The sequence below is a fragment of the Raphanus sativus genome, chromosome 4 (genome assembly GCF_000801105.2).
Source record: "Raphanus sativus cultivar WK10039 chromosome 4, ASM80110v3, whole genome shotgun sequence".
Lineage (NCBI taxonomy): Eukaryota > Viridiplantae > Streptophyta > Magnoliopsida > Brassicales > Brassicaceae > Raphanus > Raphanus sativus.
Genome location: NC_079514.1, coordinates 46,279,892 through 46,293,338, shown reverse-complemented (window position 1 = coordinate 46,293,338; position 13,447 = coordinate 46,279,892).

The window sequence follows — 13,447 nt, the reverse complement described above, 5'->3', positions numbered from 1 at the left end:
TATTTATAAAGTAGACACATTATAATAATTTATTAATATTTCTTTAACCTTTAATTATTCTGTTATGTATATTGTAATCAATATATATTTCTTTTCTGATGCAACTATAATATTTTTGTTAAACAGATTCTTTTTTTTATTAATTTTGTTATTTTCACGTGATTTGATTCTTGTCTTAGATTTGAAAATATATTTTAGTGAAATTATGTATAATTTAATTTACGTTTTTTTGAGAGTCAAATAATAAAAGTATACAAAGTACTATCGATTCAAAGTTACATAAATAAATATAACAATGATAGTCTTTTGAAACCTTATGCATATATATAAGTTATACAAAATACTTAAATGTAATTGTTGGTTAATATATTTATAATATTATTTGAGAATTCCATATTTATTTAGTAATAGGTTGATTCGTTCTATAATTTATATGTACAGAAATATTACTATAACAATATGTTATTTTTATTTAATGTTTGATTTTGTATAAAAATTGGATTGTTCTAGTCATTCATTTTAAGGGTATTTTGTGTTACATATATTCTACCAAATTAAAGTATAATTGTTTCTAATCTAATTCAGCCAAATTGAATTAATCGTATTCATCATATTAGTTTGGTTCTTCATCTTAGATATGTAACTATATTTTGATATTTTAGTAATTTGATATATGTTAAATTTGAAAATTAAATTATAAAATTAGAGTGATGATAGGTACGGAGTTGCATAAAAACACAACCGATAACTTTTAAAAGGAAAAATATTTCTTTACTTTAATATCAAGATTATTTTTTAAACTTTTCTTTTTATGAAATCACATTATAAAAAATATGTTTGTTTTAAATTTTTATAAATATTTTCTTTATCATATATGTTATTTGAAAAAAAGGAACTTAAATAAAAAAATTAAAGGAAATGTTATAATATAACATAATAAACAATAAATTGATTCCAGCACCGAATAAAATATAACATATTAGATAGTACATTATATATTAGTAAACATGGCAATAAGAGAGAGCCAAAATCGAAGGAAAGACAATTTTTTCCATTTTATAATATAGTATAGAAATACACTTTTTGTTCATCTTCTGCCTCTCTTCGAACCAAAATCAGAACTTATAGGTTTTCACATCTCGTCTTCAGTTAATGATAAATCTCGGATTGTGAAGATGTATGCACAAAGCCGTAACGTCGTCGGCCAGGGTGATTCTCCTCGCCGCCTTGGCTATAATTGCAGCGGCGCACTGGCGGTTTCAAAAGCAGAGAAGGTTGGGATTTTGGGAGAAACTTTTCGATCACAAAATATTCTCAGAACTCAGACGGTGTTGACAATGTCGATCTAATCTGTGAATGAAATCATGGCCATCATAGAAAAGTAACAAGAAGAGTTATAAAGGAGGAAGATGTGGATACTGAAGTACCACGAATTAGTCGACATGTAATAATTATTAGCTTTTTCTATCAATAGGTTTCACCGGTTCTGTGAAAGGATAAAATGGCATTAGGGAAATTGAACGTCTAGATAATTAGTGTTTTTTTTCACCATTGTACAGTCCAATTTTCCTATTTTTTAAATAACAAAAAAAGAAAGATAAATTAGTTTTGTAAACACAAATAGAGAGAGATAATAAACAAAAAGAGGAGAGAAGATGTAAATTTGGTTAGTTTGTGAATTGTTTTTTTTTTTCGTTTGGTTAGTGAATGCAATTTCCAATTAAAAAATATAAATATTATCCTGTTTTGAAACCCTAAAGCTAATACTATATTTTTAACGGCTCCTTAAAATTAATAGATTTGTAGGTTTCAAACTCAAGAAAGATGATTAAACTGAAAATAAAACTATATATATACTTTTTTTTAAATACCTTATACCAGATTCATGTAATTCAGATTTCCGACTGTTTGTTGTCTTGATTCACAACAAATTTAAAGTATATCAACGAGACATTTTTCAGTGACTTGAATTTTGGAAAATTGGCCTCAGTAGCTATGAAATCAAATATAATTAGGTATTTAACCAAAAAAGAACATCCTCTATTATTATTATAATATATACTATATTATCCTTACTTACCAATATCTTCTTCAGTTATCTACCATCGTCAATATTTCTTCCAAATCCACTACCACTTTCTATAGAAAAAACAATTTTAATCATTTGGATCTATTTCTCATCGTAGCTATTATCATCATCATTTCTTTTAGTTATTTAACCAAATCTGTAATTTTTCGATTTCATGTTTTTGCCATTACATCTTTCAAAACAACCACCATCTCTTTGATACCAGTCTCCACTTCTTTCCCGGTAACCACTACCACTTGTATGTACTGTAAGTTTCCGATTGTACTATATTATTTGAACAATATTTACTATGTTATTTCGTTGTTACTATTCTATTTGAATCTGCATATTTTGATATTTAGGTTAGAGTTTATATTTCTTTTTAGAGTTTAGTGATTAGTGTTTTGGGTGTATTTTATGGTAGATTTGAGTTGACGTTGGAATAAGCATTATTTCTTTTCTTCCAATCATAAATATTTAAAAATTTAAACAATATGTACTATGCTATTTTGTTTGTTATTATTCTATTTTGATAATGCTTAATATTATGTACTATGTGCATATTTTATATTTTATATTTGAGTTAGAGTTTATATTTCTTTTTAAAGTTTAGTGATTAATGTTTTGGGTTTAGTTTTTGGAAGATTTAGGTTGACATTGGGTTCAATTTTATTAATTTTGGATATATATAGTATATTTATATATTTAAATTATTTTATAATTTAATGAACATAAACTATACTATTTAGTATGTTATATTCTATTTATATATTATCACCATAATCAACGTGGCTGCCATAACCACCACTACTCTAATAACATTTTTATTTCTTTTATTGTTTAAATGATAGATGCTTTTTGTACGTTATCACCGGAAACTGGCTTAGAGAAAAGAGAGAACCAGAAAGAAAAGAACAAAATGCTATGAGATCTAATAATGTCAAATCATATGCTATATTCTTAATTTTGTCTCCAAAATTGGCTATCTCGCCAATAAACCTTTGAATTTTCAGTTTCATTATGATCTCTCCATGAAGGATTCATGATATCTTAGTGCATCTCCTTTTTACTCTAATGGTGTAACTTCAAAATAGAGTTAGATTTTATTCCAATATATTACTCTATCTTTTACTCCAAGAAGGAATATTCACAAATAATTCTCTTTTTAATTGAGTTAATAATTATTAATAGTACCCCCAACTTATAAAATTTAACAGTTGACCAAACTATTTATGTTTACAAAAACTCCATAAAATTATATTTTATTTGAATCAAATTTTTATTATTAACAATACAATTAGAGCTTTTATTCCAATTGGTGCAATTTTTTATTATGTGAAATTTTCTTAATTCAAAAATAAAATTACGCATTGAAAGAACATAGAGAAAAAACAAAGTTCTGTTTTGTAATTTGAATTGCATACTAAATCAAAATGTATGTGCATATATCTAGCTCAACAAGTACAATTTACCAATCGGAATTTTTCCCCACAAGATGAAAAACTCATCTATTCCATTTGAACAGTACTTCAACAATCTTGGTAATTCCAAAATAAATTTACCGAATTATTAAATTACTTTTTTATATTATGTAATTATATTTATTTTGCATGATTTATGCTTAGTTTTGATTATTGGTAGTTTATGCATCTTTTATGTAAAACTATTAAATAATCTTTTGTAGAATATTATGTTTTTTTTCATGTTATTACATTATTTTAAATCTTATTTAAGTATAAAATAAAAACATTCAAAATTAAAAGGAAAATTTTATAAATGAAAAAATATCAACTCCAAAATAGAGTAATGAGTAAAATTACTCCATAAATAGAGTAATCATAATCATTACTCCATTTTGGAGTTGAATATCAAATAGAATTGAAAAAGATTTTAATTTACTTTAGAATAGAGTTTAGAGTAAAAAATGTGGTTGGGTCGAAAATACCTTCAGAAATCGCAAACAATGTAATATACCCTAATACTTTTCAAAAGCTAATCGGGTATTTTCTTCATTTCTATAAGATGTATATATGTGCCATGTCAAAACAAATAACAGAAAAACAAAATTATTTCAAAAGGAAACAAAGAGTGATGTTTGATATAGCATAAAGCCGCCCCGTGACCTAATTCTCTAAGATAATTTTTGTCACTTAGAAGGAGAAAGTGGGACAGATCGAATGGGTATTGTTTTTGTTTTTGTACACTGCTGTTAAGATATGTCTTTGATGTTTTTTAAAGGCTTTCATTATTGTTTATTTTATATGCTCTGTCAACTAATTCGGCGAGTTCCGGTAAAAAAATACATTTAATACAACATACTGGATTTTTTTGTTCAAAAGATCATGATACTGTCTATTCGAGTTTGAAATATTTTTCAACTAATGTTAGACATAACTGGATCACTTGTCAACAGACTATTAGATTAAAAATCAAATTCAAACTTTCGACATTACTGTGATTTTGTTTCAATCGAGGCTTTAACCTTTGGAAAATATTTATTATAATCGTACGTCTTGCCCACCACTTTATCACAGCTATGTGGAGTATATGTTTGTTTAGTTTTGTCATTTCGATTCTTTCTGAAGTTTTTCAATACGTCCCATGAAAATTCACATCTTGGAGGTCTATAACAAATGAGTTGTCTACACCCATATGTCGAGAGAGAGAGAGAGAGAGAGAGAGAGAGAGAGAGAGAGAGAGAGAGAGAGAGAGAGAGAGAGAGAGAGAGAGAGAGAGAGAGAGAGAGAGAGAGAGAGAGAGAGAGAGAGAGAGAGAGAGAGAGAGAGAGAGAGAGAGAGAGACTGACAATAATTTTTTTTTGAACACAAGGGAACTGACAATTATATATTATATATCTATCTTATTAAAACAGAAACATTACAACTTCTTCTAGGTGGATTTTAAAGTTGGACCTTATGTAATTAATGCTATATTAATCTACTTATTATTATACATGTCTTTTTTATAAATAATACTATTACCATAGTTTTTTACTTCTTACCTTATTATTATATCCACTACGCATGTTTCCTTATATTGCATATATTTAACTATAAGCTAGATACATACACTAGCATATTATACTATAAGATAGATTATTAATAATATATCTACTAACATATAATACTATACGACAGATTACTAATAATACAATATATTATATGTATTCATTAACTTGCATCTATCAATATTAGCAATACTATGAAGACAACTAACTCTATACTTTGAACCTATAAACCATGATATACTAATTTATAACAAAAATGATATTACTGTTACAAATTAGTTTTTATAAAAATTATTTATAGCAGCAATTTGTTATATAAGATAAATTTAATCAAGACCCAAATATTTTTTTTCCTGTTCAGAAAAAAAGAAACCTACGAATATATACCATTAAGTTAGCCAAAAATCTTTCGAATAAATATTAAATCTCACCAACCCAAAAAATAAATTAAAAATATAACAAAAGATATTATGTTTGAAATTTAGCTCACTGGATCGGGTATAAATTTGTTCATTTCAGGTATGAGTTCTTCGAGTTCTCAATATTTGGATCTAAGTAGGTATTTGATTTCTGTTTGTCCGGGTCGATTTTTTTTTGGTCCGGATCATTCTAACCTTTTTATATTATAAATCTTAAATAATATACAACATGTATATAAAATATGTGAATCAAAAGATAAATCCGCGCAGACGCGCGGATCATGATCTAGTGTGGATTAAAGCCGTAAATCATACGAGGAATGTCGTATTATAATTCCTAACTGCAATATTTTTAGTAAAACAATGTCAAACAAATTGTGTTGAATAACATAGTCGAGGTCATTTATAGTCGAAGTGGGACAACGAAACTTAACATCGTCAATAATCGTGGAATATAAGACGGACCATGTTCCCGGGAGCCGTCTAATGATCTCTTCTCACGTGGACGTGGTGTTGCCGTGTTAGACTAGTAGCCGCCTATGCAAAATATTGCCTAGGCAAAAATATTGATTTTTCAGTTTTTGCGAAAATCAAAATATTATAAATATCGGCATTTAGGTGTCATGAAATGATATTTGATTCGAAGAAGGGATACAATACATACTATGAGGAGCAGACAAAATAAAATATAGCTGTCACAAACACGAGACCATCTTACATTTTGTTATTTTGTTTTAATATACAGATGCAAATATACAGGGGAAAAAGAAGAAATGAATATATTATATTCAATATATTCATATACTATATAATTGTATATTAATCAACTAAAAAGAAGGAAAATAGTATATATTAGAGCATCATCAGTGTGAAATATACATACACATAATATGAATAATTTAATTTTCATTTAGTTAAATAGTTAAATTTTAAATTAAAAATAACTGAACATGAATTGTTGTAAGATATTTTGATAAAATCATTTCTATTCTTTTTATTTATTTTTTATTTTATAATATTGTAATATTAAGATGTTCATTAAGATACTACTAGCTCCTTACATTGGTAGTTTTGATAAATTATAACACTCGTTTCTAAGCTAACTTTTTTTTTTGGTAAAATGTTAAATGAATTCAAGTCAACTTTGTTGTTTGTAGAAGATAATGGGAACTTGACTCCATCTGAATTCAAGTTTATAGATTGGCGAACCAGTATCATATCTTTTTTTTTGTAAAAAGGCTTCAGTATCAGATCTTTTGATCTAAGTATACCATATGTCTTCTAAGCACTCGTTGCAGCCTATACACACACTTTGGCTATAATTCTGATCAAAGGCTCACGTCCCTTTCTCTCTACTATACACAGGGCAACGAAACATTTATTTCTCAGATTTAAAGATCAAACGGATTTGTTTTTCAAAAAAATTTACATTGTCAAGTTGTGCTTGTGCATGTGGATATGAATGTATTTCCCGGAGTGAAAATCACGTGAGTGTCATTTCTTTGGCAATTCCGAGCAATTAAAATCATATATTATCTATCGTTTTTAATTAAAATTAATTAAAGAGGAGAAAGCAGACTGTAAAAGTAGAAAATAGTAGGATATCTATGAGGCTATACGTGAGAAGAAAGGCTTGTCTATTCTGCAGTGTTATTTTGTGATGATGATTAACCAGCACACATGTGAATTGATGGGTATACTCTTATATGTCGTGGAATAAATAGACAATTCCACAGTTTCTACTCATCACATTTCTCATGACATATATATATGCGCTCAGATGCATACGCATATTCCTCCAATACTATTTTGAATGTTTTTTTAAATGGCAGTGGAGAAATCAAGAAAACTTTGTGTACGTATATCCTTTGATCATTAAATTGATTTGTGCTTGCATCTAATCAGTGTGACCAAAGGTTTATTACGTTGTGAATGTGTGTATATATGGTCTTGGTAGTATTTTACAATAAAAGATGGAAAAGGTAGTTTTTTTTTTTTTTTTTTTTTTTTTTTTTTTTTTTTTTTGCAATTATAAGTACCTTTTATATAGTGAAAGTTTCCCTTTTAAGGGATCTGTTACAAACAGCAGCTAGGAAAGTGCACAGAAGACACAAACGAAAGAAGACATTATAATGATGATTATGGCTGGAAATATTGAAACCAAACGGAAAGGTAAGATCGTTGGTTAGCTTGGACTTGTGCTGCATGCTGATTTAGAGAAATGCTCCGATCCATTCCACAAAGTTTTGCTCTCATGACCACCTGAACTTCTTTAATCAAAAGGTGAACCGGTCTACTTGATGAATTGTGCAATCTCTTGTTCCTCTCATGCCACAAAGTATAGCTTACTGCATGGAGCAAAAGCTTACATATTAACTTAACTTTCTTGTTTGGAGAAGATCGCAGGACCCAGTTGAGAGAACCATCAAAAGAGAGAGGTGGTATTAACCCTTGGTAAGCAAAGAAAGATGTCCACACTTCCTTGGAGACGGAGCATTGAAAGAACAGATGTGAATGGGATTCATCTGAATTTCCACACAGTAAACAAACACTTGGAACAGTCATTCCCCACCCCAGTAGCCTGTCCCTTGTGGGGAGTCTATTGAGAGTTACAATCCATGCCAAGAAAGCATGTTTTGGAATATTTGAGCTGAACCAGACCGATTTGAACCATGAAACCTGAGCAGGGCCTGGATAAAGAGATTTCCAAGTCTTTGTCCATGAGAATACTCCAGGGACCGAGTCAGATGAATGACGCCACTGGAAGAAGTCTTGTACAGATGGATCCATAGTGGAAGAAACTTCAGCTAAGGTCGCTCGAAGAAACTGATTTAAAGGATGCCTCCCTCTTGGAATACGCCAGCCAGCAGACGACGCTGCCTCAGAAACCGTGGCTGAGTAGCTAATACCTGAGACCATAGGTCCAAGGTCTCCACATATCTCAAACAGAGGTCCCAGACCTGTCCAGTTGTCATGCCAGAAGAGTGCTCTGGTTCCTGACCCTACATTACATACCAAGAAAGCACGCGCAACAGATCGGAGCTTCATAAGACTTCTCCATATCCAAGAACCAGTGTTCTGAAAATCCGTGTCCCAAAACATTCTAGATCCAATCAAATGCTCTCGTGCCCAAGCAACCCACAAAGACCCATTTGCTGCAAAGAGAAGCCAGATTAACTTTAAGCCATATACTTGATTAGAGTCAGCCATTCTTCTCAAGCCTAATCCTCCTGATTCCTTGGTTGTACAAACCGAGACCCATGACACTTTTGCACCACGTGCTGAGTCTGGTGTACCATTCCAAAGGAAAGCATTACACATTTTTTCGAGAGAATCAGTGCAAGCTTTTGGTAGAGGAAATACTGCTGCCCAGAAATTAAAAATTCCATACAAGACAGACTGAAGAAGCTGAAGTCGCCCTGCGAATGATAGCCTCTTGACTGCCCAGGAGTTAATCCGAGATCTGAATTTGTCCAAAAGAGGTTGATAATCTGGAGCTTTCAGCTTGCCAGGCATGAGAGGAAGCCCGAGATATCTTGCCGGCAGAGATCCCTGAGTTAGACCAAATCTTCCTGCAAGCGACCGAGTAAAAACCAAGTTCCCTCCATCAACAAATAAACAAGACTTTGACAGACTTAATCCCAGACCAGACACATGATGAAAATCAGTGAGAGTTTGCAAAATAGCTGCTAAAGAGCTCTCTGAACCATCAAAGAATATGAGCATGTCGTCTGCGAAACTCAGGTGCGTGATAAGAGGAGAAGAACACTTCGGATGGGGGGAAAACCGGTTTGCCAAAGCGGCCTGATCCAGCTTCTTCGACAAAATATCCATGACTAGAACGAATAGAGAAGAAGATAGGGAGTCCCCCTGCCTCAAGCCCTTCTTTCCTGGAAAGAAACCCACTAGCTCCCCATTCAAACAAACCGAGTAGTAAGGCGTCATATAGCAAATCCGAATCCACTCAATAAAAACATCCGGTAAATCAAGCGCCTTGAGAATGTTGAGAAGAAACCTCCAATCCACATTATCATAGGCCTTGGTGATATCTATTTGTAAGCATCCCCTCGAAATCTGTCCAGGTTTGTTGAAACCGTCTACCAACTCTGCTGCCAGCAGAATATTTTCAGATAGCTGTCGGCCTTTTACAAACCCCACCTGATTCCTTTGGACTGCCAGAGGAGTTATGCACTTGAGTCTTTCACTGAGTATTTTTGATATCACCTTGTACACCGTGTTGCATAACGAGATTGGTCTGAAATCTGATAACCTTGCAACTCCTGGAAATTTCGGAACGAGGGCTATGACCGTTGCATTCAGCTGACGAGGCATTGAAGGATTTCTGAAAAAGTCTTGGACTGCTGATATCAAATCAGACCCAACCACACTCCACGATGAACAGAAAAACTCCGAAGTAAAACCATCTGGCCCAGGTGCCTTGTTTCTAGGCAAAGCAAAGACAATAGCTTTAATTTCCTCCGCTGATGGAATTGAACAGAGAGAGGATGACATGGAAGCTTCACATCTAAAAGGGTGCAACTGTTGAATTTCATAGACAGAGAGGGGAACCACATCTTGATTTTCAGAGCCCAGAAGATCGGAGAAGTAGTCAACGGCCATCTCCTTTACCGCGGCCGGGTCATAGATTCGAGTATCAACTCCTTCCAACAGGTAAATAATTTTATTTCTTTGAAGATGCGCCTTAACATACTTGAAAAAGACCCCCGTGTTTGAGTCACCCACAGTTAACCAGCGCACCCTCGACTTTTGATGTAGAAAAGACTCCTCAGCAGCAGCAAAGAAGATCCAAGAAGCACGAGCCGATTGTTCATCATCAAATAGTTGGGGTGTTGGAGCTATAAGAACCTGTCTCTGAATACTCTCCAGGTTTGTGAAAGCCTCCTTTGCTCTCTTCTGAATGTCGCTGAAGTGATTTCTGTTCAGGGTCTTGCAACAGGCTTTTGCCGATCTTAACCTTTGGTAAAGTGAAGATATCGGTTCAGATGGTATGATGGGCTGTCTCCAAGCTTCTTCAATCAAGGTGAGATAGTCTGGATGAGCAGAGAACATGTTGTAGTAAAGAAACCTTGTTTTCCTGACCCCCGTCTCAGTTCCCAAAGATATCAAGCAAGGAGAGTGATCAGAAGATCCCGGTGCATCGAAATAAGCATTAGACTCCGGGAATCTTTCACACCATGCTTCATTTATAAGCGCTCTATCCAGTTTCCTGGCCTTGGGATTAGTGGGGCTTTTGTTTGTCCAGGTGAAGTAACAGCCTCTAAAAGTTAAGTCAAAAACTCCGCTCTCAGCCAGACATTCACTGAAGTCTTCCATGCCCTGAATGCAAAGTATTGGTTGAGATAAAGAGTATACTTCTGAGACCGAGAGAACCTGATTAAAATCCCCGAGGATGATCCAGGGAGACTGACTAAGCCTGGTTGAATTCGCTAGATCTTTGATTTTTGCCCATAGAGAAACCCTTTGCTCATATCTGTTCCTAGCATAGACGAAAGCCACTGAAAATTCTTGTCCTGAAACCGGGTTAAAGATTCCACATAATATCATCTGCGGGGACTTGTAATACACAATAACTGAGATAGCCGGGTCCCAAACCACCACAATCCTTCCATTCGTTGCATCTTCCGAATAATTAGCTTCATATCTCCAGCCAGGAGTAATAGTACTCAAAAGTCCACCTAAATTTTCTTCTTGCACATGTGTCTCAAGTAAAGCACCTACTAATGGCTTATTAAGCCTTATCCAATCTGAGACAGACGATTTCCGAGTTTCGCCGTTTAGGCCTCTAATATTCCAAAAAAAGCTCTTCATTTATGAAGGCTCAAAAGGGGTTAGTGCTGGGCACTAGGCTTCACCAGATTGGACAGAGCACTGGGGCGCTTGTCCAACTGAAGCGGGCGGTAAAGCAGACTCTGAATCCGGGACTTCACTTTCCAAGTCTCCAGAAGATGAAGAAGTCATTAGATATATTTTCTGTCTAAGTTTTCTTCTCTGATGCTTCTTGGATCCAGAAGGTAATCCCTCAGGAGGTTTCGATTCCATCGCCGTTAGACGACTTCGGAGGATGGATTGAGCCTTCTGTATTATCTCTTCTTCTGCTGCAAAATCATCGCTGGAGAGAGGAATTGGATTTGGAGCCTTTAAGGAACCACAGCCTGATGTCGAGGATTTTGGTGGGAGTTTGGATCTATAAGCAACTTCAGTCCAATCATTAGAAGATGATACATCATTGTTCTCCTTAGCAGGTGGATCTGGAGTCAAAGAAGCCAGGTTAACTGAGCGAGACAACTCCCCGGGAGTCGAGGAAGAACTAACAGCCACAGGATCTTGATGAGGGATGATGGAAGGAGACTCAGAGAGAGGATACAGAGGAGCTACCGTGCTCCCAACCAAAGGAGCTAAACCGCTTCCATCCTCAAGAACTACCCCGCTTCCGGCCAAAGGAGCTAGCCCATTTCCAGCCAAAGGTGGCCTGCTTTCCTCGGGAGGAGCCAGAGGTGAGAAAACTGTTGCAGGGGGGATTGCAGGTCCTGGACAGCGCATACGCAGATGACCGAATTCTCCACAAACCACACATTTAGGAGGCATCTTTAGGAACTCAACTGAAATCAGAACTGAATTTCCAAGTTTGTCAGTTATACGAGCCACACTAGGCCTCTTTTTCTCTAGTTCCACCACAACTCTGAGCTTAATGATTCCATTTGAGTATGGCTTGATATCAGAGAATTCTGAGTGCACTGGAAAACCAACTGCCGAAGCTATGGTACTGAAACCCTGTATCGACCATAACTCTTGTGGAACCTTCTTGAATAAAACCCATACCGGAGCGTACAACAGCTTCGTAGTAGACATTTTGAGAGTTGGAGTCCAAAGAGTCACAGTAAAGGAGCAGTTCCCTGAATGCCACAATCCCGCTTCGAGGACCCACTGACGAATCATCGGACAGGGTATGTAGATGAGATAGATGTTTTTTGAATGATGCTTAACCGAAATTTTCCCTTCCTTTCCCCATATAGGGTTTAGGTCAGCGAGAATCTTTGATGTTGATGGAGCTGTTCCGTGGAAAAAAGCGACTAGATGATCTTTCCACATTGTCGAAGACTTCAGCACAATCGAATCAGGAGCTTGAACGGATGGGATTCCGTCCGCTTCCATTGAAGGTGAGGCTACTTTTGAAAGAGGCTGGTAGGGAGATTTGACTTTTTGTACCCACGATTGAAGTTTCGCCGGCGCCGGAGTGAAAGTCTTCTTCGTCAGAGTCGGATTAGGTGAAGAACCAGAAGGAATTGGTGGAGCCTGAGGTAGAACCTGGCCAGAACCCAACTCAGGTAAGAAAGCCACGGATCTGATGAGCGAAGATGAATTTGACTCCGAGGATCCCAGTAAGAAGAACAGATCTGGCGGGACAGACGGCGGCGGAAGAACCGGGTTTGAAGAGAGTGAGGAAGCCATGACAGAGAGAGAAGGGGGATGAGGTTTTATGACGAAGAGCGTGAGGCGGCTCCGCCAGGAGAAGATCTGCGACGACTCTCTCCCTTTTTTTGTTTACCGACTTTATGAACTTGAGAAAAGGTAGTTGTTTACAAAAAAAAAAGATGGAAAAAATAGTAGGTTCGTGATCATCGGTGTGTATGTTTTATGTATGCATGCATATATACATATTTATTATATTTAAGTATATATATTATACACCAATTAGATGGTGGATAGTGAGGAGTGATGCATGAGGGAACTATAATAAAGATCCCCGTGAGGTGTGTTTGGAGGCATTCCAAAATGACAGACAAACATTCTTCTGTTTGCTTTTATTCACGTCGTTCACTTCTTTCTATGCTTTTCTTCCTCCATAGAGAGGTCTTGGCTTCCTTCTTGGTTTTTCTTTTTTTGAATTTTGAGCCATTTCTTCATTTCGTGAAGCTTTACATATATATATAT